The sequence below is a fragment of the Zootoca vivipara genome, chromosome 3 (assembly GCF_963506605.1).
Source record: "Zootoca vivipara chromosome 3, rZooViv1.1, whole genome shotgun sequence".
NCBI classification, from domain to species: domain Eukaryota; kingdom Metazoa; phylum Chordata; class Lepidosauria; order Squamata; family Lacertidae; genus Zootoca; species Zootoca vivipara.
In genome coordinates, this window is record NC_083278.1 from 94,817,546 (window position 1) to 94,845,328 (window position 27,783).

The following is a 27,783-nucleotide window of genomic DNA, read 5'->3' on the forward strand; positions in this document are numbered from 1 at the left end:
AGATTTTCAAGGTTTTATGGACTTCTACAAACATTGGGTTCCCCATGAACATGCTGATATATCTCTCTTGTTTCTTATTGACCCCGTTTTGATTTCACTGCCATCAGCACCCGCCACTTGAGTTCGCTGTTGAAGTGACGACATTACCTGAATCTGGAAGCAGATTTGTTTCTGTTCCTGCTGGGACTGTGCCGATACCAAGGAATTTGTCAGGATTGCAAGGGCTCCAGCTTGGAAGGCTTTAGGGATGCACACAAGATACCCGTTATGCCTGTTTTGTGCATTTCACAACATTGCTAAAGGTATACCTGGCTCTGAAAGTGACCAGAAGACACTTGGTTCTGGTAATTTCCAATAGTGCAAGAAAGCTTCAGGATCTGAAACGGAACCTGGAATGGAAGATACAGTGGTAACTTTGGGTTAAGAACTTAATTCGTCCTGGAGGCCTGTTCTTAACCTGAAATTGTCCTTAACCTGAGGTACCACTTTAGCTAATGGGGCCTCCCGCTGCCGCCACGCCGCCACTGCACGACTTCTGTTCTCATCCTGAAGCAATGTTCTTAACCCGAGGTGCTATTTCTGGGTTAGCGGAGTCTGTAACCTGAAGCGTCTGTAACCCGAGGTACCATTGTACAAGCTCTCGGGGACTCTTTATAGAAAAGAACTCAAGACAAAGAAATCTGGTCGGTCATCAGAGGTATGTACAATCCTTTCTCTTATTGTGTAACACTACAAAAGATTTTGCTCTAGTTCAAAGTTTCATTGGAGGCCGATTGGCACATCGGAGACTGTATGAGAGCTAGGAAGAGTTAGAATGCTATGAAGTAACTTACCTTAGAATAATCACTTCCTACTTTTATGTCGACAAGCTGGAAAGTGGGCAGAGGAGAGTGACCAAGATGATCAAGGGTCTGGAAACCAAGGCTTATGAGGAACGGTTGAGGGAGTGGGGTAAGTTTAGCCTGGAGGAGAGAAGAATGAGAGGTGATATGACAGCAGTCTTCAAATATCTAAAGGGCTGTCATGTGGAAGATGGAGCAAGCTTGTTTTCTGCTGCTCCAAAGGGGAGGATCTGAACCAATGGATTTAAATGACAAGAAAGGAGATTCCAACTAAACATTCGGAAGAACTATCTGACAGTAAGATATCTGAGAGTGGTGGACTCTCCTTGGAAGGTGGTGGACTCTCCTTCACTGTAGGTTTGTAAGCAGAGGTTGGATGGCCATCTGTCAGGGATTATTTCCCTGCGATCCCTGCATTGAAAGGCGGTGGAGATGATGCTTTGGGTCCCTTCCAACCCTCCACTTCTATGATTCTATGTACAGTGGTACCTCGGTTTATGAACACAATTGGTTCCGGAAGTCTGTTCATAAACTGAAGCGTTCATAAACTGAAGCGAACTTTACCATTGAAAGTAATGGAAAGTGGATTAATCTGTTCCAGACGGTCCGTGGAGAACTTAAACTGAAGCGTTCATAAACTGAAGTGAACTTTCCCATTGAAAGTAATGGAAAGTGGATTAATCCGTTCCAGACAGGTCCGCGGAGTATTCAACCTGAAACGTATTTAACCCGAAGCATGGGTGTAATTGGTTCCAGAAGTCTGTTCATAAACTGAAGCGTTCATAAACTGAAGCGAACTTTCCCATTGAAAGTAATGGAAAGTGAATTAATCCATTCCAGATCGGTCCGCAGCGTTCGTAAACCGAAAATTCATAAACCGAGGTGTTCGTAAACTGAGGTTCCCCTGTACTAGAGTTGAGGATTGAGCTCACTTCTGGGCTAATTCATAGGGACTTGCATGTCAGATGAGTCAAGTTCAGACAGCCACAGATCACTGCAAGTTGCGCTGGATGGCTCAGAATGATCCACGACTTACATTGCAACACATTGCATAGGATTAGGGATTGATTAATGGAGTGTTTCTCAGCAGTTCTTTTATTGGATAAGAGGGAGAGTGGGAGGGGGAAATCTCCATTCCGTTGGCAAATTGTCTTTGAGCTCTGTGCTTGGAGACGCAGAAAGATGAGCGCAAGTGCCTTGGAGAGTTAATATTTCCTCACTTGCTGGGCTGTCACAGCATTTTGCATTTTTATTTGTTGCAAAGTGCCTGACGATGATCCTCAAGGAGGGTGCGGTGGGGGCTCACGAATATATACCAGATCCCTAGATGCCCTTGCTGGGAGCAGATGTCTGAGCAAGAGCCCCACTAAAGCCCTCTTGGATTTATGTCATCTCCCACCAACTGCACATTTCTAAATTATAACTGTTTAGCACACGCTGAACCTTTCGCGCTTCCCGGCTGAACTTGTTAAGATGGTTTTAGGATGTACTAAGGTTGAAGCCGAGGAAACTTGCAGATTTATAGGACACAGAGACGGGGGCATAATCTGTATTGATGCCATCATCCCTAAGCATGTGACAACGAAAGCAGATAAGCCTACGACTGAACTGAAAAGATTTCTTAAAGCTGGTAATCAATATTGGGAAGCTCAGTCTGTTGAGCTATCAAATTTAGAGAGGAACAAGGGGGTGGCGGAGAGAGCAGAGGTAGATAGCAAGATTTGGAGGGACAGGGGAGAGAAAGAGATGGCAAGTCCTTGGGTACACAATCCCACGTTAGGAAGTAAAAAGAGAGATCTTATTTTTGCAGGGTTTTTTGAATTTAGAGCCTACCATGTTTCTCCAAGGAACTCATGGTGATATACATGGTTCTCCCTCTCCTCAATCCCCACAACAACTCTGTTGTGGTAGGTTAGGCTGAGAAGCAGGGACTCACCCAGTGAGTTTCATGGCCAATTGGTGACTTGAACCCTGGGCTTCCAGGGCTCCTAGGTCCTTGTCCAAGACTCCAACCACTACACCACCCTGGAGCCAATTTGTAGCTGATTACAGAGGCCTGGAATCTATTTCCAATTACTCTGTCCTGGAATATGGAAGCAATCTGTAGTTTCTCCTTCCTGTATTCCATAGCTCCCTATAATGCTTCCCTGCTCTGGGGCTTTCAGCAATCCAATTCTGGCTGTCATGTTTCATGATTACAATGGGGCAGGTACACATGTGCAGAGTGTAATGTAATGACAAAAGGTGGCAGCTGATGCTTAGCATGCCAGGAGGGATGGACAAACCCATCAGTTTCCCATTTTTCCAGTCGTGCACTAACCACATTCACCACATTCCCACACCAATTTGCAATCCTTTTATAAAATCGTTTTGGGCTTGGGACCCTTGTACCTACGGGACCGCCTCTTCTGGTATGCCCCGCGGAGGACCTTTAGGTCCACAAACAACAATATTCTGGAGATCCCGAGCCATAAGGTGGCTAGATTGGCCTCTACTAGGGCCAGGGGCTTTTCAGTATTGGCCCCAACTTGGTGGAACGCTCTTTCACAGGAGACCAGGGCCCTGCAGGATTTGTCATCTTTCCACAGGGCCTGAAGACAGAGCTGTTCCGCCTGGCCTTTGGGCTGGACTTAGTCTGACCCCTGTGTTTTTCCTCCCTCATGGTTTGGATTTATGGACTACTTAAAATGAGGCTGCATTTTAAATTTTAATATTGTATTTTAATCTGTATTTTAATTAATTGCTTTTTATGTTTTATTGTAATTTTATTGGTGTTAGCTGCCCTGTGCCCGGTTTTGACTGGGGTATAAATAAAAATTATTATTATTATTATTATTATTATTATTATTATTTTATTGTCCTCATGAAAATTCCTCGGCATCTTAGCGCAAACTTATCTGATTGTATACGTATTTTGTATGCAATTTCCTCTAATATTCGTATTTCCCCAAGTAGTTTCCTCTAATAATGAGCCACCTCCTCCATCCCCCCCCCCCGGTTTCTTTCTCAGACATATGTGATTTTATATACAGTTCCCTCAGCGTATGCATTTTGGTTGCAGGACTGCATTGCAAAATTCAGAGAAATGCAATTTTCAAAGGGTAGCCGTGTTTTGAATCATGAATTGTTTCAGGAAGTAGGAATTGGTTATGTTTGCATTCAGGTCTCAGCTGAGCTTCTCCTCCATCCCTCAGTGTCAGCACAATTGGTACCTGGGCTCAGGGCTGTGGGACGGTGCCTGATAATGTCAGGAAGGTCCAAGGTGAGGATTCCTAACTAGTCCCTGGAAAGGAGCCACTGCTCCTGTGTAAAAGAATAGGAGGGACGTTAGACCCACTGGAGGACATGTGACACCCCCCGCATGCCCGCCCCAAATCCTGGAACAATCCCTGGGTGCCCCTGACCATAAGTAGCAATAGAGATAAGAGGGAAATGCAAAATCAATTGATCAATGAAGGACTAGTTAAATTCTGTGGTCTGATTGGAGAGGCTGAGCAGATCTGATGCAGGGATCAATCTATGTGTTCTCTATTGCCCCATCTGTCCAATATACACTTAAAGCAGTATTTATTTATACATACATACATACATACATACTCCGCCCATCTGGCTGGGTTTCCCCAGTCACTCTGGGCACAACAGAATATTAAAAACCCAATAAAGCATCAAACATTAAAAACTTCCCTAAACAGGGCTGCCTTCAGAAGTCTTCTAAAAGTCAGATAGTTGTTTATTTCCTTGACAGCGGATGGGAGGGCGTTCCACAGGGTGGGTGCCACCACCGAGAAGGCCCTCTGCCTGGTTGCCTGTAACCTCACATCTTGCAGTGAGGGAACCTCAGAGCTGGACCTCAGTGTCCGGGCAGAACGATGGGTGTGGAGACGCTTTTTCAGGTTTACTGGGCCGAGGCTGTTTAGGGCTTTAAAGGTCAGCACCAACACTTTGAATTGTGCTTGGAAATGTACTGGGAGCCAATGTAGGTCTTTCAGGACCGGTGTTATATGGTCTCAGTGGCCACTCCCAGTCACCAGTCTAGTTGCCACATTTTGGATTAGTTGTAGCTTCTGGGTCACCTTCAAAGGTAGCTCCACGAAGAGCGCATTGCAGTAGTGCAGTATCATACTACTTTAAACAGTCATGACCTCCCTCAATGAATGGAAATTTAGTTTCTTAACGGTGCAGAGACTTGTTAGGTGACCCCTATTTCTTTCGACAAAACTATAGCCTAGTTCTAATCTTGGTGTAACAGTCAACCCCTCTTTCCTTGGATCTCTGGGGATTGTAGCTCTTTTACGTTGACAGATATACTTTAATTATATATATATATATATATATATATATATATATATATATATATATATAACTTTTCAACATAAAGTTTAAAAAGAAACTAATTTAAATAAAAATAAGAAAAGAAAAAAAGAGAAAGCCCTCTATCAGAAGTAGATCTTAACCCTTGTCTCTCACAAAAAGGGGATAGACCCTCCCAGCTCTCCCCTGGGAGTTTCTTTTTCTTTGCTCACCCTGGGAGATTTTCAATTAGGATATTTTTAGAGCAGTGTGGCAGACAGAAATTCATCAGATGCAGCTTTGCCTATTATGGAGACAGAGTGATAAGGGAAAGCTGGACCTGTTAAACGTCTGCCTGTCGTGCAGCTGGGAAAGACTCGGGAGCCCAGCCAAAGAAAAGCTGATAACTCCAGCTCTGCCCCACTTGCTGTTCCTACATAACTAACTAAGTGTGTGTGTGCGTGTGTGGTTTTAAATTTTAATTTCTTGTTCATTTTACAGGACAGCTGCATTCTTTGGAATCAGGATTAGGCAAGGCAGGTCTCCACTGAGAGATGGGGAAATTAAGTTAGCATGCCAATGCTTTTTTAACGCTCTTATTAAGTTGTTCATACCAGAGCAAATTTCTTCTTAAAATCAGAGAAGCATGCCATTCCTCTGCTTTTTTTTATTATTATTATTAAAAAGTCTATTGCAAAGTGCCTCCTTCTTTCAAGAGACAAAGCTGGAATGAAATTAATAATCACACCCCTCTTGTTATATTTACTGCATTGCTTCTGATGGGAATATTAGTCTACTATGAGATTCATAATTAGGAGTATGCCAGATGGGTTATCAATGTGGTTTTAAATTTTTATATGTAGAGTATGTTAGGGCTTTCTTTTCTCAAAGAGCTGATCGGCTGCCATGCAAAGCAGTTAAATATAAATATCTGACATAGGAGAGAAGGGCTACTAACTGCCCTATGATTTCTAATTTGCTGTTTATTTAATTCATCCCCCCTCCCCTCCCCCTCCTTTCTAGCTGGCCTGGTGGGATAGATTAACTGAATGGTCCTAGCAGATGGAAAACTAAAGCTTGAAAGCAGAGAGGAGATTCGAAGCCCTCAGCCAGTTTTATCCTCATAAAGTAAGGAAGGAGTTGGGTTGTTGGTTTTTTTTTTGTTTTGTTTTTTGGAAGCATCGCCTGAAATGATACAGAGGTGCTCTTGAGAAGATACATGATTAACTGTTTCCAGTGGGGGTTTATTTATTTATTTCAAAGCTTTGGGGTTTTTTTTAAAACCCAGATTTTTATCGGGGGGGGGGGTGGCAGGAGGGAAATAGAACACGACAGAGATCAGTAGGCGAGAACAGTCCTTGCCCTCAGATTCACAATCTAAAAGTTGTGGCACACAAAGAAAGGAGGAGGGGGAGGGAGGAGGAGGAGGAAAGCAAGCTCAAGCTTGTTAGAGTTTGCGTCAGCTTTTTTACTTACTAAATATTCCCCCCCCCCGTACTTCTGCAAGAGAGAGGGGCATCAGTCCTTATGTGCAGGTGTTGCAATTTTGGTTACTTAAGCAACAGCGCTTGAATATGGCACAGAGGGGTATGAGTTGGAGCAAATGATAGCACCAGCTTTGTATTTAAGCACTCGTCAGCCAGCCAACCATTGATCGGAAATTCTGTGCAAGCGTGAATCACATAAGGGTTTTTATTTGAAATTTTATTCATTGAAATTGTGTTGGAGTGGCCTTCTTTAAACCCGATCCTTTTAGCATACTTGAGTATTCCTGCATAAACCGAGGCCTTCAACTTTGAGAAGTTTTTTTTTAAAAAAAAAAATCCTCATCCCTTTCAAGAATTCTCTCTCTTTATTCTGTCTATAATATGTTTTATTTATTTTGTTACATTTATAACTTTCCTTTCCTTAAAATGAAATAAAAAATCCCAAGGCAGCTGACATCAATAAAATCCATGGCTGATTACATAAGGAGGGTCTGTGTGAGAGTCCAGAGCCCTGTTGAAGTAATAATAATAATAATAATAATAATAATAATAATAATAATTTATTTATATCCCGCCCATCTGGCCGGGTCTCCCCAGCCACTCTGGGCGGCTTCCAACAGAAAAATACAACACAATAATCTATTAAGCATTAAAAGCCTCCCTGAACAGGGCTGCCTTCAGATGTCTTCTAAAAGTCTGGTAGTTGTTTTCCTTTTTGACATCTGTTGGGAGGGTGTTCCACAGGGCAGGCGCCACCACCGAGAAGGCCCTCTGCCTAGTTCCCTGCAACTTGGCTTCTCGCAACGAGGGAACTGCCAGAAGGCCCTCGGTGATGGACCTCAGTGTCCAGGCAGAATGTTGGAGGTGGAGACGCTCCTTCAGGTACACTGGACCAAGGCCATTTAGGGCTTTAAAGGTCAGCACCAACACTTTGAATTGTGCTCGGAAACGTACTGGGAGCCAATGTAGATCTTTCAAGACTGGTGTTATGTGGTCTCGGCGGCCGCTCCCAGTCACCAGTCTAGCTGCCGCATTCTGAATTCGTTGTAGTTTCCGAGTCACCTTCAAAGGTAGCCCCACATAGAGCGCATTGCAGTAGTCCAAGCGGGAGATAACTAGAGCATGCACCACTCTGGCGAGACAGTCTGCAGGCAGGTAGGGTCTCAGTACAGAACTGCACATGTTAACTTCTTAGAACACATCAGGGTCGTGGGTTCAAGTCCCACCTTCGGCAAAGGATTCCTGTGTTGCATCATCCATATGGTAAGGGCAAACAGGCAGAGGCTGCCATGCACTCTACAAAGTCCTTAAGATTCCAGCGTGTGGTTTTATGCAACCCAGCCATAAAGACACAGGTCTGCCAATTCAAACATGAAAAAAACAACAACCCCCAAACAAAACACACATCCACAAAATCAAACTGCACACATATATACTACATTCCTCTCTGAACCGGAGCACTTCAGACTTCAAAGAGGCAGAATTGCATGTCTGAATGCTTCCTTGGCCAAAAACGCCCTGCACACTGCAAGTTAGCATATCACTTCCGGTCTACCGCCAGTGCTGATTGGCGAGGAATCCTTGAGCTTTGAGGTTCCTGGCACTGTGAGGGAGGGGGGAGCCATGAGATCACCATGGACCCCCAATAAAATGGTACTGTGCTACAGTTAGAAAATTGGGGGTGCATCATGGGACAAAGAAGGGAGAGTGGTGGATAGGTGGCGAAAGAGTGGGAGTAGGGTGAGGAGTAACAATGAGTTATTTTCGGATTGATTAAGATGGTCCGAAACTGGAACAATTTATGGAGCTGGCTGATGCATCTGGGAGATCGGGAGTCCAGGGGAAAGGGGGTAGAATTAGATATAAGTGGTTAAAGGTTATTATGATAGAAGATATAACATTTGAATGTATGGAAAAATTTGGGGGTATAAATTGTGAGGTTAAGGGAAGAAATAGAGATGGATGGGAAAATAAATTTAGATTTGGATTAATTAATGAATTATAGGTTGAGGATAGTTGATGCTTTTTTTGTAGATTAGAATTGGTTGTGAGATAATGGAAAAATTGCGTTAGAATGATTTAAGATAATAAAGGAAAATTGCTTAATTTAGATTTAAAAATGGACTTAGTGTGGGGGGAATCAAAGAAGTCCACAATGTCAAGTTAATTAATGTAAGAATTGATATGTTTTTTCTTTCTTTTTCTCTTTTGTCTATGTTTTATTTTATTTTATTTTATTTTGCTTTTTGTTTTTGTTTTTGTGAATTTTTGTATTTTGAAATGTTTGAAAATCAATAAATATTATTTGAAAAAAAAAGAAAAGAAAGTTAGCATATCAAGGACAATAGACACCCCTTTGACCTAGGTGCTAGCTTTCCACTAGCAGTGTTAATGAAACCCTCCCCCTCCCTCCTGGAATTTCTCCCTAGATTTGAAAACCAATCTACGTCTCCAGCAGACAAAGCAACAAAAATTAAAAGGTTTAAAAAGACCAAACATTCTAAAATTATGTTTATTTTATATGTTTGTTTTGTTATACATACATACATACATACATACATACATACATACATGTGTGTGTGTGTGTGTGTTTCTCAAATAATTTCTCTTTCTTGACTCTTTAAAATGTACTTCCTGTTGGAACATTAAGTAAACCATGGTTAGGCTGTGAGTGCTACTTTCCAGTGACCAAGATGGCATTATCCGCGCATAAGTGGGAGAATGCAGACTTGAAGGAACCTCAAGAATTTCAGAAGTACTTTTTAGAAGTGGGAGAACTCATGGGACTTCAACTAGGAAGGGAGGGGGGGGAACAAATGGGCAGTAAATAACATTCAAATGTGAATGAATGTTCAGTGCAACTACTATTCCCCCCCCAAAAAAAAATGTTTTTGGTGTGTCAATGCACTACTTTGAAGTTACTCCTGAGTTTAGAGAATATTCTCCTATCCTGGAGAACACTGGAAGTGCTGTAACCTGTCACAAGTGCACATTCATCTCTTGAAAGACCCTCAGCTGAACACAGGCATGTAAGAAAGTAGATCACTACTTATCATTTAAATGTGCTATTGTGAACTGGATTCTGGGGGAATCACTCACTCACTCATATTAGGCATTTTCCTGCCACCCTCTAACCAAGTTTTCAAGTCAGCATACAACCAGAATAAAAGCAAATTAAAATTACCTACTGGAAAATAAATCAATTAATAAAAAACTGTAAAAGCAGATTGTGGTGCTAATGCCAAGGTTGCAGGTTTGATCCCCATATGGGACAGCTGCATATTCCTGCATTGCAGGGGGTTGGACTAGATGAACCTCAGGATCCCTTCCAACTCTACAAATCTATGATTCTAAGTGCCAAAGGTAAAACTGATTAAGCCTGCAGCAGGTTAAATAGGTAAGCAGCAGGTAAACCCCTCTGGGAACAGCTAGGGTGCCATCACCAAGCAGTCCCTGTTCACCACCAAACCTAAAAGGTCTGACTGTAGTTCTGTGGCAACTTTATACATTCAGTAGTGATATACATATGAAACCAGCCCTTGGTGCATATGTTACTGTCTCTAAGTCACCCACCTTCACAAAAGGCTGATGGTGCAGGTTACTAAAATGCCCATTTCATGGATGGAGATTGGGACATGAGTTATGATTCTCTGGCCAGTGAATTTGTGATTAAATAAAAAACCCAGATCTCCATTGGAGAAGTCTGCTACACTACCCACCGGACAACAGTGGATTTTGCAGAAACAGTAATTGCTATTATGGTCCAAACAGTAATTTAAGTTGAATTAAGCTGGCTTTAGGGAAGAAAACTGGCTATCAAAATACAGACAGTTTGGGAGAAAGGGAAAGAACAAGGTTGTAATTGCAATTTATGAGGATGATTTGTATTAGTCCAAAATTAAACATTTAAAAAAACCACACACACAACACAACCCTCTAGGTAAGCTATAAGAAAGAAATCAGCGCTTAATGATCAGGGCAATTAGGCAGGGGAAATAACTGCTTACAGTGCTGAGTGAGGTAGTTGAGTCATCATCATTAGAGATGTTTAAAAATAGTTGGATAAAATGCACGTGGGAGAAGTGCAAGGAAAGATCAGGCCCGAGACAAGGGTTGATCCAAGAGGTCACCTGTGACATTACCAGCACAAAGATGGGCTTGAATGCAAGGCTTTAATTAGGATTTAATTAACTAAAATTTAACATCCACAGCTGCTGGCCACATAATGCTCCCTGACTTGCCACCAGCAGAGCCTGGACTCATATTTTCAGATTCCACAACACTGACCTCGGAGAATTAGCACTGGTATTGATGCTTCATCCCCCCCCCCCCACTTTGGCACCCCCAGCCTAGCTTCGGAAAGTATTTTGGGTTCCGGGTTTGGTCTTTACAGGGAACTTTTTCCTTCCCTCCCTCTGGCTTATCTAACACTTTCCGGAGAGTCCTTTTCTGATGCTATTAAGCTAAAGCAAATGCTGTAAAATAAATTCACTTGATTTTAATCGTTTTTTTAAAAAAATAATTTTCATTACAGAGAAAGTTGTGCGACTATAACAACAAATAGAAATGAGAAGCTTCCCCAGTTGCCTCCCTCTTGGTACAGTCATTGGCCCAAGAAAATTAAATTGAATATCTAGAGGAGTACAGAATACACTTCCAGCTTGTGTTAAAGAACTGCTCTGAACGAACCAGAATTCTCTCTCTGTGGTTCCGTAAAAAAGGATGGGTGGCATTCGAAACCTAAGAAAACATTTTGTAAACATTATGTCTTTCTTTAGCAGCTTTTGTGTGTGACCTATCCCCTTAGAAGTTGTTGTTGTTGTTGTTTAGTCATTTATTCGTGTCCGACTCTTCGTGACCCCATGGACCATAGCACGCCAGGCACTCCTGTCTTCCACTGCCTCCCGCAGTTTGGTCAAACTCATGTTCGTAGCTTCGAGAACACTGTCCAACCATCTCATCCTCTGTCGTCCCCTTCTCCTTGTGGGCCCTCAGTCTTTCCCAACATCAGGGTCTTTTCCAGGGAGTCTTCTCTTCTCATGAGGTGGCCAAAGTATTGGAGCCTCAGCTTCACGATCTGTCCTTCCAGTGAGCACTCAGGGCTGATTTCCTTCAGGATGGAATAGGTTTGATCTTCTTGCAGTCCATGGGACTCTCAAGAATCTCCTCCAGCACCGTAATTCAAAAGCATCAATTCTTCGGCGATCAGCCTTCTTTATGGTCCAGCTCTCACTTCCATACATCACTACTGGGAAAACCATAGCTTTAACTATACGGACCTTTGTAGGCAAGGTGATGTCTCTGCTTTTTAAGATGCTTAGAAGTAGGAATAGGCTATACTTGCATAGTTTGTTCAGTGTTGGTCTTGTATCCAAAGTTAGTCATATTCAGAGTAGAATCACTGAAATGAAGGAACATCACTCACTTTGGTTCAGTAACTTCAATGGGTTTAGTCCAAGCAGAGCTGAGTTGGGACTAGTAAATCTTGGTTTAGCTGCGGGGGTGGGTGTGTTAAAAGATGAACCTGTGCTGGGCGTACACATGATAGTATACAACTGTTTGGATGTATCGTTACCTGTTTTTGTATCTGTTTGAAACAAATTCTGTGAGTAAGGCTTTGAAATAACATTTATGGGTCTGGACCATTTTTATTCCAAGAGGAGTCGGTTTTTATTCATCCTATGGCTTCAAGTTGCTCAATATTAATATATGCAATAGTGGGTGATCTAATACTATGGTAGTCCTTGCAAAAGGATGTCCTGCACACCAGCATAGGTCTGCCATAATTTTCAAGGTGGGCGTAGAGAATGGACTCAGTTGCTGCAGATGTTTCCAGGGGGGATCACTACTTCATGGCTAATCTAGAAGGAAGTCTTTCCATCTTGAGCTGATTTCTAAAGAAGCATATCAAACAGAACCAATGATGAGTTGTTGTTCCTCTTACATAACTTCCCAGGTGATTGAAAAAGGAAATTGGAGGGAATGCAGGGTCACCTCTGCCAGGTGAAGGGGTGGGTAGTTAAAGCTGGTAACCACCTCCTGCCATTGCTCTCTATTAAGACAGTGTTTTATGTGCCAGCTTGCCCATCTCACACCATCCAGATTACTCCAGGTGAACACTATCCAATCACCTGTGTTGAAGTGAGATTTGACTGTCAGTCTAGTTGTCTTCTGTCCATGGAATGGGCAGGGCATCTTGTCTTGTGCCTCAGCTCCTGTGCCTCCTGACGCTGTGGGAGGAGGGAAAACATAAAAAAAATAAGAGCTGGCTGAATCAGACCAATGGCCCATCGAGGGCAACATCCTGTTCTCACGATGGCCAAGCAGATGCCTGTAGGAAACCTGCAAACAGGATCCAAGCACCACAGCATTCTCTTCTCTATGGTATTCGTACGACTCTTACCTCAGACACTGGAGGTAGAACATAGTCCTTATGGTCAGTAGCCATTGATAACCTCATCCTCCAGGAATGTGTCTAATCCTCTTGGAATACCATCCAATACTATCACTACATCTTGTTGGGAGATGTTGTAATTGTTTCCAGATCTGGAACTTATGGCCTTCCTCCAAAGCAGGTCCAATGGCTGGGGAGCAGCGGCTGTGATGTTGGAAAAGTCCCAAGGGCAAAGTAAAAAGCCTTGGAGGGCCACATTTGTCCCCCAGGCCTGAGGTGCCTCATAAACCATGATCCCCTTAATCTCAGGGTCATGAGTTTGAGCCCCACATTGAGCAATAGATTCCTGCATTGCAGAGAGTTGGATTGGATGACCTTTGGATTGGATGAGAACCAGTGTGGTGTAGTGATTAAGAGCGGTAGACTCCTAATCTGGTGAACCGGGTTCACGTCTCCGCTCCTCCACATGCAGCCGCTGGGTGACCTTGGGCTAGTCACACTTCTCGGAAGTCTCTCAGCCCCACTCACCTCACAGAGTGTTTGTTGTGGGGGAGGAAGGGAAAGGAGAATGTTAGCTGCTTTGAGACTCCTTCGGGTAGTGAGAAAGCGGGATATCAAATCCAAACTCTCATCCTCCTCTTCCGCTTCCTCTTCTTCTTCCTCTTCCTCTTCTTTGTGCTCCCTTCCCACTCTACAATGCTAAGATGCTAAGACCCTTTTAGATAGGGCTGCCTAAGATTGAGGACAAAGCACCGCCTTTCGGAAATCTCCCCTTCCTCCCTGATGTCAATTCTGTCTATGAAATCTCGGTAACGTCCAGGAAAATCCGGACGTGTGGCAGCCGTCCCTTTAGAGTATCAGTCAAAGTTGCATGGATGGATTGAGCATAAGTAGGTGATAACGTTCCCCCCTTTTTGTGTGCATCCAGGGTAATCAGTCCAAAAAGCACCCATTACTTTGGAACGGACCTTGAGAAACTGGTGGCATTCTCATCCCACCCGTCCAATCAGCTGGGAGAAAGGCTCGGCTTAATGATGCCCTTGGGCAGGAAGAGAGAGGCCTTATGGTGTAAGAGCTCCATGACTGAGAATCAAAGAGCTACTGCAAGATCTACATTGCCAGCTATAGCACAAACAAGAGGACCAAAGATAAATGCAGCTGGGTGGAAAAAAAAGTTTTCGACCAGCTCCTCCCATTATTTCCCTTTTGTTTGTTTTCCTTCCTATGTTCATAGCAGCCTTTACAGTGCTAATAAAAATATTCAGAGTGCATGATGCTGTCTGCTTCTTACACTGTGATCATTATGCACCTAATCACAATAATAGTAATATATCAGGGTGGGGTGTCTCCCTTTAAAAACAGGAAAGAAGGAAGGTGGAGGGGGTGGGTGGGGGGAAGAAGAAGCCTGGATGATAATTCCCTAAGGGGAAATGAATTTCTTTTATCATCTGCAGTAGCTTATTTCACATATTCATGACCCTCCCGGTATTCCCCCCCTCACCCCCCTCTTCCTTATGATGAGCCATAAAAATGACAAAATACATTAGCAAAGTTCTCGGTTTATGCTAAAATGACCATATTCAAAAAATAATAACAGAGACTTGTATCAGCAATGCAAAAGATGCATGAAGTAATTGGTGCTTAATTTGTACACAAACTGTCAAGGCAGTTTTCCTCACGGCCTGCATCTTCTGAATTCATTAGTCTCTAATTAAGGCCAGTTGGGACCAGCAGTTAGAAGGTTAAAGAGGTTCTGACAGCCCTAATCATTGCTCAGGAAGCTGAAAATGTATGCAAAGTCTCGGCAGATGGGGTGAGTTCTGCTTCTGCCAAGTGATAACTGTTATTCCTTTGCACCTCCAAAGCTGTCATCCTAATAGGCACATTTTAAATTTATTAATGCTCTAGTTACAATGCATACACAGTCTCTAATGGTATGTCATTCAGAGTATATAAACTGAGCAATTAACGCATATTACCTGGTAATGGTAAAATTATTTGTTGCCCGTTTGATTTTTTTCCCCCTCCCCATTCCTGGTTGTGTGGTTTTTTTAGTCCCCCCCCCATTTCTTCATTCGGCGAGAATAAAAGGAGATAAGCAGAGACATCTCTTTGTTCAAAAGTGGGGAGCAGGAGAAATAAGGCAAGAAGAAAAGAAAATTTGATTTTCCTGCTTGTTGGCTGACATTCATTCTTTGTTTCTGCATAGAGAAGGAGGGAGACAACTTTCCCTTTGAATCCCTGCTGCTGGGAGATTTAGAACGGGGCAGTTTTTAAACCATCACCAGATTTCTGTCTTTAAACACCGACAGCTGAAATAAAAAAATAAAAATATGAAGATTTGTTTTCCGAGTCTTCTGTGGTTTAGTCAAGAATATGCGCTGATGCACCCAAGCCAAAGAGTTCACCGTGAAGCACAGCTGGCCGCAAAATCACACTGTCATCTGATGGCTCTGCCATGCTGCCAGGTTTTCCCCCCCAGCTTGCAATAAGATAAGAAACTTTCTTCATACAGCTAATCACAGGATGAAAATGTACCCAGCCATGTGATGCAGCAAATGTGTAACTTCTTGGTCCAGCAATCAGTGGTAAAACACAGACTTATCACACACCTCGCCCAATTTGCTGTTGCGGCACTTGGTCCGACGTTGATTAAGAACTGGAGTAAAACCAGGCATGTTAGTCATTTGAACAAGAGGCCTTAAGACCTCACCTGCAGGAGAACTAAGTCAAGTGATTAAACGGACTGTACTGCTTCACACTACAGAGGAGCATTTTTTCTTTTCCTTTAAAGCTTCTCCACAAAGGCTTAAACACAAAGCTTAAACACAAATACACACCCAACTCTTTGAAAAGAGAAAGGTAGAGTGTCAGTGACAATGGTTCGAGCCCAGCTCTTTCCCCTGGAGTGGTAGGTTTTTTGATACAGCAAAATTTTAGGATCATTGAAAAACAATGCGCTCCTACCTGCAGTCTGAATGAATGTACATCATTCTCCCTGAGAGCCAGTGTGGTGTAGTGGTTAAGAGCGGTGGACTCGTAATCTGGTGAACTGGGTTTGTGTCTCCGCTCCTCCACATGCAGCTGCTGGGTGACCTTGGGCTAGTCACACTTCTCTGAAGTCTCTCAGCCTCATTCACCTCACAGAGTGTTTGCTGTGGGGGAGGAAGGGAAAGGAGATTGTTAGCCGCTTTGAGACTCCTTAGGGTAGTAATAAAGTGGGATATCAAATCCAAGCACCTCCTCCTCCTCCTCTTCTTCTTCTCCCCCCCCCTCTGTTGCTTCATTCCCATCTCATTCTGCAACATGTGTGGGCCTAACTCTGCATATCTATTTTTGGCTTTTTTGAGTGTTGTCCCTCTGTGAGGAATGCCTATAATCCTGTTCTGTGAGAAGCAATTTTTTAAAAAAACACCATTGAGAATTTATTGTCTAGTGATAGACAGAGTAATCTATTTCCAATCTGTGTCAATTCTGCATGTGTTCATTCGTAAGTCCCCTCCGTCCTGTTTCTACATAAATTAGTAGGTTTTTTTAATTAAAAAAGCCAAAGAAAATGTTTTGTATTTAAATGCATATTTTATCTCTATATATGTATTTCTTGATGTAGCCATCCTAAAATGCCCAATGCCTTATGCAGGTTAGTACTTTTTTGAATGGAAAACTGTATTGCAAAATTTGGAGGAGAGCAAAATTCAATGGATAACTTACATGCTGATATGTGTATTAGTCTGGAAGGGACAATTGAGATTGGTTCCTTTAAAAAATCTTGACCCTAGTGGGATTCCCCTTCATCTTTGCCATTTCCTACACTGCAGGTTCTTCAACAACAGGAGACTCACCTTTAATTGAATGCAATACTTGTGCAAAAGTTTTCTTTGATGCAAAAACTGATAGACAAGACGGTTCATGGGGTGGAAAGGTTCTTGACTGTAGGCTTTCGTCAAAACGGCAAGATTCATAAACAGCAATGATTGGGAGTTATTTCCAAGCAACGGAACAATTAGGCACTCATTGACTTTTAAACAGGGTTTGAACCTATTCCCCTGTTATAAAACTAATTGCTTTCCACTCTATAAAACACTAACCGTGCAAAAATAGCAAGGAAAATTTCGAATAAAGATACGCCGGCTTTGATTCAGATCTGCTGTGGGAGGCCATGGTCGTGTCACACCTTAGTTGGGCCGGTAGAAAGTCATTATCATTTCTGGTTCCCATTAGACAGATTCATTTGCTTGCCACCTAAAAATTGCTGGTTAAAGGTGTTGAATCCAGAGATCATGTCCAATTTATTGCTGGACACTGGTAGGAAAAATTTTTTAACAGCATCTGAAAGGAAGTTTTGTAATGTGCAGGAAGCAAATGTTCTAAAAAGCCAAGACACTGTTGACCAAAGAAGGATCTAATTGATGAAAACATGGTTTTTTACTACAGACCATGAACACTTTTTCACCCAGATTTGCTAAGGCACCAATCCCATCATAACCTTCCTTGAGTTTACGTTAGCTTAGCTATTTATTTCTTACCCATCATTCACCACAAGGTCCCTACAGATGTTAAAACAATATAATATACAATTGTAAAAACAAGAAAAACCATTCCACCTGTGGATTCAACAAAACAAAAACACCGTAACTGTCAAAGGCCCAGGAAAAGAAGGACGTCTTCAGCACATGACGGAAGCCTGTGTTAGGGAAGGTTTGTGAGACAGTAATATTTTATAGGGAATTCAGTGCTCTTATAAGATTTGCATTACAGTGCAAAATCAGACTGGTCTCAAATAAACCTTGTTTCATTTCATGGAATGGAGGGAAGATTGCACATATGATCCAGATCTTTGTTTTCCTGCCAGAGATTTTTGCAGCATTAAATTTCATCACAAATTTTGAAGTCTGATTTCTCTCTCTCTCTCTCTCTCTCTCTCTCTCTCTCTCTCTCTCTCTCTCTGTGTGTGTGTGTGTGTGTGTGTGTGTGTGTGTGTGTGTGTGTGTGATTCTGTCTAAGAAAGGAAGATCAGGCCACTTGTCTTTAAATGCTGTGGTTGCAATGAAAATCTCTCTCTTTCTCTTTCTCTCTCACATTGATTTTGGACATGCTTCTCAGTGACATGTTTAGCAACAGTGTGGTGTAGTGGTTAGTGTGTCAGACTAGGACCTGGGAGACCCAGATTCAAATCCTCACTCCACCATGAAGCTCACTGGGTGACCTTGTGTCAGTCATTGCCTCAGCCTTACCTACTTCACAAGTCTGTTGTGGGGAGTAACTGAGGAGGAGGAACCTTGTGTGGAGATCATTGGACAGTTCAGTAAACCAGAGCTAATGGCATTTTGGCTTTTACATATTTTTAACTGTTTTAAAATACTTTAAAAATCCTTCCAGTAGCACCTTAGAGACCAACTAAGTTTGTCATAGTTATGAGCTTTTGTGTGCATGCACACTTCTTCAGTGTATCTGAAGAAGTGTGCATGCACACAAAAGCTCATACCTATGACAAACTTAGTTGGTCTCTAAGGTGCTACTGGAAGGATTTTTTTTTTTTGACTGCATCAGACCAACACGGATACCTACCTGTAATTAAAATACTTTGTTATTAAATGTTTTACATACTTTAAAAATATGCACCTGCTTGGGCAAACAATTGGTCTGAAACCTCTCCCTTATTTTTTTCAAACCAGGAAAATGTGCAAGGGAATTTAACTTAACCCATTTTGTGTTTCTGTTGTTGTTCTTGTTGTTGTTGTTAAAAAAAAATTCCACCCGCAAAGGCTGACAAACTGATCGGCAAAGAGAAGGACCTAGCACATGAATACAAAAAGAGACAAAAGAAAATACTTCACATGCAATGTGAAAACAAAAGAGAATATTTCTTTCCACAACACATAGGGCCTTGCTTCATTTTGCATTTAGAGTGGTATAGTCATTGTTTGATCCAGTGTTTCTGAGAGTGGATTTGGAGCTGGCTGTTTGCACCTTTGGTTGCATGTTTGATGGCGACACAAGACAGAAAGGTTTCAGGGTGGTTCACAACATAAAAATACAAGATAAAAACTAATAATAATAATAATAATAATAATAATAATAATAATAATAATATACACCACAAACCATTAACCCCACTTCTTGGTGATGGCTCCTGTTGCATCATCTAATAAAGACAGAGCCCCAGTAATGGAATGCCTTCCCCAGAGAGGCTTGCCTGGCGCCTTTTCAAAAGAAATTTCCATTGTCAGATGGACACTTTTCCATTTATTTTCCAAGGCTGTTTAAATTGTGAACTTTTTGAATCCACTAAACGTTAGAATTTTATTTATTTATTATTTTTTGCATTCTCTGACTGATGCATTTCTCTTTCCTCTTTTGCCCTCTGCTGCTGAAATATATTTTTCCAAATTTTTATAATGGAGTTTGTTCTGTGACTATCACTGAATCCTTTTCTTATTTGTTAGCTGCTCAGACAACCATGTAGGGATGAACAAATCCAGCTTCTAATTTTTTCCCCAACCTCCAGTTCATTGCATTTCTGCATCAGCATCAGTTTTGTTTTGGTTTTTAAGTCCTTGAGAAAATCAATCAACATTTTCGTGTACATTATCGTAATATACACGTTTTGCAAGCAGTTTTAATTCACCACTCTGTTCCAGATGATACACCTGTACCCAGCTGTTTGGTTCCAAGACTCAGGGCAGTAGTCAATGAAGTGCTTCCTCTAGTGTTCAAGTGGAAAACCTTGCACTCGTGGAAGCACTTAGTTGGGTAAGGTAAAGGTAAAGGTAAAGGACCCCTGGATGGTTAAGTCCTGTCAAAGGTGACTATGGGGTTGCGGCGCTCATCTCGCTTTCAGGCTGAGGGAGCCGGCATTTGTCCACAGACAGCTTTCTGGGTCATGTGGCCAGCATGACTAAACCGCTTATGGCGCAACGGAACACCGTGACAGAAACCAGAGAGCATGGAAATGTCATTTACCTTCCCGGGTGCCTATTTATCTACTTGCGCTCATATGCTTCCAAACCACTAGGTTGGCAGGAGCTGGCACAGAGCAACAGGAGCTCACCCCATCCCAGGGATTCGAACCGCTGACCTTCTGATCAGCAAGCCCAAGAGGCTCAGTGGTTTAGACCACAGCACTACCTGTGTCCGGTACCTAGTTGGGTCCTGCCCTGAGACTTAGAACCAAACCATGCATCATCTAGAACAGGGAGACATTCCATATGTTCTTCTTCTGGTTTCATACTGGTATCATTTTCTCTTCTGTTTATTTTCCATTATTGAATTGTACTGGCTTATTTGTATTACTTTACACAATGTTGGATGAATGGCTATTTTGACGAATTTTTGTACATATTGCTATGATGATTATTTGCAATTCTTTCAAATATGTTTTGAATTGTTACACTGAGCGTTCATTTCCTATGTTCCGAGGCACTTTTCTGGGCATAATTCTGGGGAAATGTGGTGTGCAAATAAAGAAACAGACAAATAAAGGTTGTCATGCAGTGGAGTACCAACAGATCACTAACCCATATCCCTTTTGGAAGCGCAGCTAACATGGGACACAAAACCCCACACTAGCCAAAGACATTACGGCACCAGGCGATTGACTGGCGGGTAATTCTGCCCACCTGTCAAAGTCAACTCCAGAGGGAGCAGAGTTGAGGGGTTTAGCCTCTTGGCTTGATCCAGTTCCCTGTTTTCCAGTTCTAGACTCAGGGCATGTCCAACCCCACCTGGAGATGTTGGGGACTGAACCCAGAAACAATGCTCTGCCACTGAGCTATCAAATGATTCCTTTTCCAATACAGTGGTACCTCGACTTACGAATGACTTGACAACTGAATTTTTCGACTTACGAATGGGGGTAATGGCTGCACGCTTACAAATGTCTCGACATCCGGGGAAAAACCGCAGCGGTTTTAGATAGGGATTTTTCGACTTACGAATTTTTAGATAGGGTTGCTTCGATTTATGAATTTTTTCATTTTCAATGCATTCCTATGGGAAATCGCGTTTCCAATGGCGTTTTTCGACTTACGAAGGTGCCTACGGAACGGATTGAATTCGTTTAGTCGAGGCACCACTGTATGCAAGTTTCTGCAGATTTAATCATTCAGTAAATGGGTGAAAACTGATATGATTAATGGATGCTGAAATTTATTCACTGAAAAGCCCACACCCCGTAGAATGTGTGAAGGCATAGCAGGGGAGCAGCTAGCTAGGTACAAACAGCCACTTGCTGAAATGCTCCTTCTTCAGAGTGTTGAAGGCACTCTGGAAGGAATTCTAATAGGCCAGGGAACATAATTGGTGGGTGTGAAACAAGTGCTTCAAATAGTGGCAATTACCTGCCGCGAGTCCTCGAAGTACATTTCTCTGTTTATGCTCTAATACCTTAATTATAATAAAAACAGACTCGCTTTAAACACTCTGAGAGTTTTCCCTCCATCGGTGACCTGGAGGTTAGTCCCTTTCGCAATTTAGGGGGCAGATCCTTGACCCGCTTACTCCGGAGGAAGTTTGCCGAAGCAGGTTGGACTACTCCAGAGTCGGCAGCGTTGTCTTATGGTGCATCCTATCCATTATTGAGCGAGCGTGAAAAGAATTCTTAAGTACGATTTCCCAATACTCATTTCAGATGATGGATGCATAATCTCCCACTGGTCACGATGCCTGTTTCATAAATATAAACGAGTCAAGTTTATTTCTTTGGCACCAATTGCACCTGACTGTTACACAGCTCCGCAACTTCTGCAGGTTGTTTCAAGATCGGACCCACGTGCCTTCACCCTTGCTCCCCCTCAATCAATCTCTCTAATTTAGACACCCAGTACATGTGTTTCTTCATAGGTTTCCTAAGTACAACAGTGATTTTAATTTGAAAAGCTGTTGACTGCAAAGGTTGGTGATACGACCAGAATAAAGCTCTGCTCTCCTTTCCTTTTGGCATAAAAATTGGGTTGTTGTCTGTGTGGAGAATCCAAGTGCACTCCTCCAGAACGGAGCTGTAAATATTCATTGCACAGTGGTACCTCGGTTTTTGAGCGTCTCGGAAACTGAACGTTTCGGAAGCTGAACACCGAAAACCCGGAAGTAATTGCTTCCAATTTTTGAACACGCCATGGAAGTCAAACGGCTTCTGCTGGGTTTTTCCTCCATTCACTTTGCTGACCAACCTTTGTGCCTCAGTTGTCGGACGTTTCGGAAGTTGAACGGTCTCCCTGAACGGATTACATTTGACAACTGAGGTACTACTGTATTTCCTAATAATAATCTAATTTATTATTTATATCTTCTTCTTTGGCGATCACTCATGGCTAAGTAAGATTGACTTCCGGGCGGGTATTGATCACCGTGAGGATTTGCCAAAACGTGCCAATAAGACCGTTTGGTATTATTTATATGTCACTCCTATGGCAGGGTTGCCGCAGCCACTCTGGGCAGCTTCCAACAAATGAAAACATCAAACATTAAAAGCTTCCTTATACAGGGCTGCCTATAGTTCAATGGCAGAGCATTTCTTCAGCATTCCCAAGCTGAGCTGGTAATGTCTCCTGCCACTAGGGAGAGCTTCTGTCAGCCTGTGAGTCAATATTGAGCTAGATTGACCAAGGGTTTGAATCAGTGTAAGGCAAGTTCAAGTGTTCCTATGAGAAAAGGTAGCATCAGAGAGTGCTGACTGGCTAGCAGCTGTGACCTCAAGAATATACCTTCTGTATGGAAGTGTCCATGCTTAAAATGTGTACATTTTTTATTTTATTTTTTAAAAAAGGTGAAAGTTAAACATGTACATGTGTGGTTGTCTCAATGTACTTGTGCTGTTCTATAAACTAAAATAAGTAGAAAGTATGCTGGGAAAATATTAATACCCAATAATACCCTGTGAGTTCAGTCTGGAGGTCCAATAAAATCCAGGCTCCAACTGGACAATCAAACAGGACATTTATTTAGGCATCGAACCCCAGCATCTCCACCATGGAAATGGTAGTCCAGGCACTAACTGTGGATGTTTACACACAATGCTTTCTCATAGCTCAGCAGAGATTTCAACCCAGATCTCAATCAAACACAGCATCTACTACATCACACAGGGTCTCTAATGTAACCTTGGAAGGAGGGGGGGGAAAGTGAAAATAGAAGATGGAAGTGATATCGAGAAAATAAAAGCCGGGAAATTACCGGTCCAGGATAGATACCTCTAAGATGCTGAAATCAATAGTTACTGCTGATATTCAGGGAAAACATTCCGAGAGCATTTCCACGCTATAGCCTTTGACATATTGTTATTATAACTGGTGCTGTGTGCAATCTAAGCAAGATGTGGCTTGTCTACTACACCATGCAAAGGTGAACAGCTTCGTGAAGGAAGACTCAAGCAGGGTAATCCATTAGAGCCCATTTGCAAACAAACAGATACTTTACAGACATTCAACAGACGTTCAATCAAACCATAATCTCGGAAAACTGCCAGCCATAAAACCCATAAATTAAAATCAAGTTATATAAGCATGACTTGATGAACCTGATGTAATCTGATGGCACGAGATACATATCCTGCATTAAGTCACAGATTCCCCATCTTTTCTCTTATCTGTTAATGATGGGGGCAGAGACTGGCCAGCGAATGGTTTGTAGCCGATATGTTTATCTACTTGCAGCTCAATAAACTCTGAAACCTGGATAGGGCAAAATTGTTTTATCGTGGATTATTTGTCATTAATTTCTGTTTACCGCATCACCTTATTTTATTAAGAAATTGGTGGCCTCAGTAGCCTTTATGTTTAATAGCTAAACAATTCCTCTTGCTCTGACACACACACACACAGAGACACACACTCTGACTAGCTCCATTTATGAATTCTTGGGATCTGATGCAGCCATTCTCTTAGCATCCCAAGCAGGAATGGTGTCACCACTGGGGGAAATTCAGGCAGATGCTAGGGCCTCCATGTCATGGCCTGGCCTGCTGCTGCTGCTGCTGCCAGCTCTGCCCCCACCACACACATCAAGCCAGGCAAGTGTACTAGAAGATGCCAACCATTGTGATTTCCCACAATGCTCCTGAACACATGCCGTATAACAAGGCAGACCATTGGGCCATCCAGCTCAATATTGTCTCCTCTGATTGGCAGCACCTCTCCAGCCAGAGATGTCCATGTCCATGGAGCTAGATAATTTGGACTGCCTTATGATTATAGTGGATTTTTCCACGTCCCCAGCTGTGCAGAGGTTCTCCATTAAACAGGATGGACGAATTTGTCAGGATGGACAAATTTGTCAATAACAGTTTCCACATCAGTTTCTTTTCTTTTTTTTAAGCCCACATGAATTCTTTTAGCCTTTATCTTAGCAAATACATTATTGCACACAATTCTGCCAATCATGAATTTTATGCAACTTTGCCAGTTATGAGTTTTATGGCACTTGGGGTTGGATTGCGGCACCACAAAATTCAGAGGAGTATGAATTTCAAAGCAGGGGGCCCAAAGCATAGCTTTGTTCAGGTTCCTATATTGCAGGGGTGGCTCACCTTTAGCTTTCCAGATCTTGTTGGGCTCTGCATGGCCAAAGGCCTAAGACGATGGTAGCTGCAGTTCAGCAACATCTGGCAAGCCACAGGTTAGCCACACCCACCGACCCAAGTGTGCTGTTTCAGGAAGTGCAAATGTGCTGTGGTTCTTGCATTGCAGGTGTTGGGAGAAAACGCCCTGGGTGTCTGCAGCCCCCATTCCGCTGGACGTACTTCGTGAGTGTAGCTCTGGAAAAGGCATCCCCTTCTTCTCCAGGGCGTTCCCAGCGACCTACACCAGTTGGTGTAAGCACACTATCCTTCTGGCTTAACACAGCAAGAAGTTAGAGACATTGTAGTTCTAAACTTCAAATTTATTTACAGAATATACAGACAAGCAATCATGGTACTCTCTCTCAGCTCCGAGAGCAGAAGAATCCACAGTGTAAAACTGAAAGTACACCATTTTACAGTCTCATACCGGAAGAAAGATAAGCCTGTCTTCCTTTCTCACGCTCCTCACAGACAGGCGTGTGAATCACACAAATCATACAATGCAACTTCGGAGGACTGGTTTGCTAACAACAGGGGGCTGGACTAGATGACCTCTGGGGATATCTCCCAACTCTACAATTCTATTGTTTTATAATGTTTTGCTTTAAAAAGATACCAACTTATTCTCTGTCCCCAGTCCCATACCTTTTCCTCTAAGGAGGTCCCCTCAGGGGCCTGGCCGAACAGAAATCTGACAATATGTTGTCAAGTAACCTTCCCTTCCCTTCCCTCTAGTCTGCTCAGAGCAATAATCCCCAGTGAATTGCCTCTGTGTAATTACAAAGTGGTGCTTAGACTTTAATTCGCTCAACTTTACAAAACGACACATAGCTCTACTTTGGGGGGGAAAGATGCAATAGGAAAGAGGAGACAAAAGTGTGTTGAGGAGCAAAATCCGATAGCGTTTACATTTTACTCCTCAGACGTCTTTAATTTTTGAAACCCTTTAATATTAAAACTTGGGAAGGGAGGAGAAGAAAAGAGCTTCTTTCAGCTTACCTTGTCACTTCAGAAGGGTAATTTGTCAGGTAAATCACCCGCTGAGCAGCCTTTCAAGTGTAAATGCAAGTTGAAAGCCTTCTCAGCACCGAGAGGAAGGGGAGCTCGGAATGACTCATGGAAGACAACCTCCACCTCCATCTGGCCAGGGGACCATCCTTCAGGCACAGGACTAGCGACAGTGAACCAGTCTTTGGTCACAGCAGGATGGCTCGGCTGCGACTCGTTTTACCTTTACGCAGCCCAGCAGGCCATTCTGGAAGCTTCCTTTGGCTCAAGGAGGAGCATCTGTTCTGCTAAGCAAAGTGCACAAAAAAAAAAAAAGTGCCGTCTATCAACTTGGGCCATGTTTTTCAACCCTTAGCTGCACACTTTGCTCAGGAAGGCACTGCTGGGTCCTTAAAAGACTTGGGGCAGACAGACCAGTGCCACGGGTTAAGCTGCCTAGGAGCTGGGGTCTCATTGGCACTCTGCTTTGCAACACACCCAGCTACCCTCTAAATCTGGTGTGGCGAACCTTTGGCCTACCGGATGTTGCTGAACCTCAACTCCCATCTGCCCCAGCAGGCATGGCCGATAGCAGAAGGGGTGGGTGGGAACAGGACTGTGTGGGCAGACCAGCAGCATACCCTCCAACATTCCTCTGATGAAAATAGCAACGTCCTATGTAGTATAGTAGTAGTAGTAGTAGTAGTAGTAGTAGTAGTAGTAGTAGTATCATTTATACCCCATCCATCTGATTGGGTTGCCCCAGCTGCTCTGCGCAGCTTCCAGCATACATATACAGTGGTACCTCGGTTTAAGTACACAATTGGTTCCGGAAGTCTGTACTTAACCTGAAGCAAACTTAACCTGAAGCGAACTTTCCCATTGAAAGTAATGGAAAGTGGATTAATCCATTCCAGACGGGTCCGTGGAGTACTTAAACTGAAAGTACTCAAACCAAAGCGTACTTAAACCGAGGTATGACTGTATACATAATGAAACATTAAACATTAAAAAAAAACCTCTATACAGGGCTGCCTTCAGGTGTCTTCTAAAGGTTGTATAGTTACTTATTTCCTTGGCTCAGGGTCGGATAGCTCCATACCCTTCAACATTTCTCCAGTGAAAATAGAGACATCCTAAAGAAAAGTGGGGCATTCTAGGATCAAATCAGAAACTGGGGTGGCTTCTGTAAATCTGGGACTGTCCCTGGAAAATAGGGACACTTGGAGGGTCTGCTGCAGGTACGCTGGATTCACCAGTAAATCTGCACAGCCTCAACTCACCTGCTGCATCACCTTCTCTGCCTCCCTGTAAGTTGCCATGACAGCTAGTTTTATCCCTTTGCCCCACAGAGAGAGCTACTTCTGGGGAGACCCAGGTTCTCATTTCTGCTCATTCCCAAAGTGCAGTAGTGACCCTGGGCTTGGATCTGCCTTGTAGGGTTGTTGTGAAGTTACAATGGGCCCTTGCATAATGAGAGGTAGAAATGGAACAACTGAAAACGAATGGAACAAAGCAGGGCTTACTGATGCCCTTGTGATGCCCTTTCAGGGTGCATGGGAGAAAAACCTAGGTGGAGAGGAGGGTTTAGGAGAGTGTGACTGGTTTGCCCGCACTGGGCCAAGAGGGTGCCGGAGGGGGCACTGCAACAATGATGAACAACAGGTGATAGGCCGGGTGGCACCGAATTTTGGAGTTGCACAGGGCACCACTGGAATTTGGAAACCCGGAGTCCAGCACCACTGGGTGTCTTAGCTGATCAAGAGACAGCAGTGCAATAAGGCTGTTTTAAAAAGCAAATGCAATTTTAGGCTACATTAACAGCAGCCAACTGTCCAGATCCATTGTCTCCAGATCCATTGTGAGCTGGCTCCCCTGCCTATTCTGCATGAGCCCAACCAGATCAGGTCTCTTCTTCTTTGGCGATCTCTTGTAGCCATGGAAGATTGTCTCCCATGAATATGGTCTTAACAGTGTGTCTGTAGGTGACTGTGGAAGCCAATTCTGGATCCGCACAACCTTCCACAGTGGGGACATGGGTTTCCGGGTGGGAGTTGATCACGGTGAGGGTTTGGCAAATGTGCCTTTCTCTTAGCTCATTTCTCCCTTTTGTCTTGAGTTCGTGCTTCTTCAAAGTCCATGATGCCTTTGGTAGAGGCTGTTATCCAATCAGGTCTAATGTGAGCAGTTCTGGGTGCTGCATATTAAGAATTGCATTTTGGCAAACCA